Source organism: Limulus polyphemus, unplaced genomic scaffold (genome assembly GCF_000517525.1).
Source record: "Limulus polyphemus unplaced genomic scaffold, Limulus_polyphemus-2.1.2 Scaffold2789, whole genome shotgun sequence".
In the NCBI taxonomy this organism is placed as follows: Eukaryota; Metazoa; Arthropoda; class Merostomata; order Xiphosura; family Limulidae; genus Limulus; species Limulus polyphemus.
In genome coordinates, this window is record NW_013668399.1 from 106,199 (window position 1) to 110,736 (window position 4,538).

Here is a 4,538-nt window from a genome sequence, read left to right on the forward strand (position 1 = left end):
GTAGTAACGTAATATATATATATATATATATATATATATATACAAATCATTGTGAAAGTGTACAGACATTACCCAAAATTCAAAAATTCAAATCTTAAGAATCCAGTCAACATATCCAAATTAGAGGCCAGCCTTTATATTTGCTCGTTTTAGCTGGGTTCTAGCTGGGTTTTCTAATTTTCAGTCTCGAAAACTATGACTTTTAGATAATATGTTATATGCTCGTGGTATCTGATGTTATTTACTATAACATTCAACAACGGCGTTATTAGTAATGAAGTTTTGAGTGTCACGCACGTGTTCAGATATTTTCCACAAGTTACTTCATAAACGACGTTATTACGACGAGACCTTCGTGTCGTTCATATTTTTAATAAAAAAATTAGTGTAGGTATTGGTTATCTTCATAAGATTGATAAAGTTTGTTCAAAAGAATAAGTAAGGAAGGCGACTAACGAAAATTTGATGATTTTTTGTAAACAAAAATTGCTTACTCATAGGAATATATATATACACACGAAACAATTATGTTGTTTTATGGGCAAAAACAAAACAGCAGCAAACACGAAAGGAATAATAAAACATGAGGCTTATCTATTAAAATAGTACAAAAACCTGACACCTCCCGTAACACCTTCATAAAAAAGAAACGTAAAATGTGTTTGTTTGTTTGAATATATATATATACAAAGCTACACAATGGGCTATCTGTGCTCTGCCCACCACGGCTATCGAAACTCGGTTTCTAGCGTTGTAAGTCCGCAGACATACCGCTGTGTCAGTTGGGGGGGGGGGAGGGGGCAAAAACATAAAATGTAAAAATAAATGCATAGCCACTAAACAAACCGAAAAACAAAACCAACGATAATTACGCAGTGCACGTATATAAGTAGGTGAATTATCAAAATCATAGGATTTAGAAAAGTTTACGTTTGTTCATACCTACATCAACAATTTAATATCAAGAATGTTTAATATCATTTTTTAATATAATGTGAACTTTTTTTAGTTTCAACTGTATTAGCGAACTAGTAGAATTTCCACAGCTCCCGACGAAACTGTGACAGTGAAATATTGGGCCAATAAGGATACATTCTGGAAATAGAGGTCGTGATTTTATTTACGATAATAGGTATCTTAGTCATGTTTTGCCATAACTGATTCATTCAACAACCAACTCGTACTAGTTCTAGTTTTAGTAAGAGTTGTAGTATTATTAAATTGAAGAACTAAGAGTTAAGCTTACATATTTGTTCCATTTAATTCGTTTTAAACAAGTTGATACACAACGGTATGTCTGCGGAATTATACCGCTAGAAACCGGGTTTTGATACCCGTGGTGGACAGAGCACAGATAGCCCTTTGTGTAACTTTGTGCTTAATAATCAAGATCAAGCGTCTAGATAACATAGGGATGAACCTGGCATGGACTAGTAGTGGTTAGCAAGCCCGACTGTAAATATGAGGATCCATGGTTCGCGTTTCGCAGCCTGGGGTCGTGGATAGAAGCCGAAATCTGACGGAGGGCGTTTTTGACTAGTGTCTTCCCTCTAGTCTATCATTTTAAGGTTAGGGATGGTTAGCATAGAAACAACACAGTAGGAATAACCGAAACAAACAAACCCGAAGTGTTTTGTTCATTTTAAGCTATCTATGCTTACAGTGAGTACAGTTTGATGTCAGCCTTAATAAATAAATAACGTTATTCAAATTTACGAAAACAATGGGTAAAAAAAATATATTGCAGAAGACTAAGTCTGACGACAATTTTCAACAGTTCAATAACGAACGAACTTTTCAAAGATAGCGCTGTGCGTCGATAATTCCCTTTCTTTTTGCAAACAGTTTAAAAATAAATAAAACCTTTGATCAATAAAGCAAACGAAAAATTCTTAAGAATATATTCCATGTTTATGATTCGTTTATTTTTAGTATAAAAAATTAGTTCACGAATTTAACTAATCAAATGTCAAAATAATTAGACTATTTTAACTAATCAAATGTCAAAATAATTAGACTATTTTAACTAATCAAATGTCAAAATAATTAGACTATTTTTAAGTATCAAATGTCAAAATAATTAGACCATTTTTAAGTATCAAATATCAAAATAATTAGACCATTTTTTAAGTATCAAATATCAAAATAATTAGACTATTTTAACATCAAATATCAAAATAATTAGACTATTTTTAACCATCAAATGAACTATTGCTTTTAATTATTCGCTCTGGCTTTTTTTTGGCTTCACAAAATAATGTTTAATTAATTATCCATACTTATGAGGAAAGCATTGACACCTATCTTATTCAGACCATTATCAAGGTTGAACAAATTATTTAAGGTTTTGTTTGTTATAAACTTCGCGTAAAGCTACACGAGAGCTATCTGCTCTCTAATTTAGCAGCGAAAGACGAGAGGGAAGGCAGTTACTCATCACCACCTACCGTCAACTCTTGGGCTACTCTCTTACCAACGAAGAGTGGGATTGACCGTAGCATTATAACGCCCCCTCGGCTGAAAGGGTGAGCATGTTTGTTGGGACGGGGGATTCGAACCCGCGACCCTCAGATTGCGAGTCGAGCACCCTAACCACCTGGTCATGCCGGGCCAAGTATTTAAGGAAAGAAAGAAACGAACTTTCGTATGTTGATAGTTTTCATATAAATATTTAGACCAATTGGATTATATTTCTTTGAGGGATGTACATAAATTGTATTAGTATCACGTGATTCGCAGACTTTAAAATGATAATTAATAAGGAGGAAAACATTGACAGTTTAGCTTTACATAAAGTAGTTTTCCACTCAGTGTATTAGATCTGTTATGTATTAGCGCATTAGATCTGTCTCAAGATGTTATAAAAAACGCAAGCAACTGCAAGGACTAGATTGAGTTCAGTTTTATCGCAACCGGTTTATTGAACAAAGTGGATTTTTAAAATGTTGTTGTTCTTTTTGGTATTAAGCCCAAAGCAAAACTTTGGATATCTGTGCTCTGCCCACCACGAGTATCAAAATCTATCAATATAAGTCCGCAGACATGCTGCTGTGCCACTGGAGGGGTGGGGGTGGCTCCAGTAGGGAATGTGAATAGTTGTATAAATACACAGCAACAACAGTTTACCTACTGATTCTTCTCCAATAACAAGTAGATCTTACAAGAGCATTACAAACGTTGTCCGTTTTTATTATAAAGGACTGTACTAAGAAGATTATTACCTCTGTTAATCCTTGAAAAAGCCAGAGACAGCTTCTTGAGGATCCGATTCCCCCAGGGGGATACCGCCTGCCTCTTAGGATGTGGAAAATATCTTCATTATTAATGTGGCCTTCCGGTTGCCCCTATTTTTTTTTTTTTGCTTCTCATAGCTAAGCCATACGGGTCTCATTCACTCTGAATGTCGATGAAGACATTTCGTGACTGCCACTTTTACCTTGCTAGTGCAGAGAAGGTCGATATTTTGCTGGTAGAGATGAACCGGCTTCTCTTGCGAGCTTTCTACATGGTCTTGCACATACACCCAGGTGATGGATGCTTTCTGTTATCCATCTGGGGACTAACCATTCTGAACTTTACGTAGTATTGCCTGTGAGTCAGTAGAAAATACTATGTTGACGGCACAATCCATTTGAGTTTTTTTTTGTTGTTGTTGTTAAAGCACACACAAAACTACAAAATGAGTTGGGCTCATCACGAGAATCGAAACCCGGATTTTTTGCGGTGTGAACCCCCAGACTTACCACTGAGCCACTGGGGAGGGAGACGGTATACTTGGGATTCATTGCTTTCAGTAATCCAAAGAAAAGCTTGTTTTATGGTTTCCAGCTGTACATTTGGCTTGTATAATTTGATTTCCACAGTCCTCAGTGGCTTAACTTCTGGGGAGTATCGAGACACACGCGTTATATATGTTGTTAGGTTTCGCGCAAAGCTACAAAGTCACCAATTTCGAAGTTATAAACTAAAGGAAAGATTGGTAGCCACTGACTTCCACAGTCAAATTTCGGGTTACTCTTCTCATGACCGAATAGTGGGATTTGCCTTTACTCTTATAATGCATCCACGACCACAAAGCGCGGAGTGCGATTTTCATTTAGCGGTAACAGGGCGCGAACCACGTTACCATCTACGTAACTTGATTTACTACTCATGGTTTTACAGACACGAAACAGAGAACCAGTTGTTATTTATTATGCATTCCTACCACATGGTTTTGATCTTTCACATAAATTGATATGACATCTAACTTGTAGGATGGAAGAAAGATGGTTTTACTTCCTGTAAGGGGGATTCCCTGTAGGGAAGATATGACATCTAACTTGTAGGATGTAAGAAAGATGATTTTACTTCCTGTAAGGGGGATTCCCAGTAGGGAAGATATGACATCTAACTTGTAGGATGGAAGAAAGATGATTTTACTTCCTGTAAGGGGGATTCTCAGTAGGGAAGATATGACATCTAACTTGTAGGATGGAAGAAAGATGATTTTACTTCCTGTAAGGGGATTCTCAGTGGGGAAGATATGACATCTAACT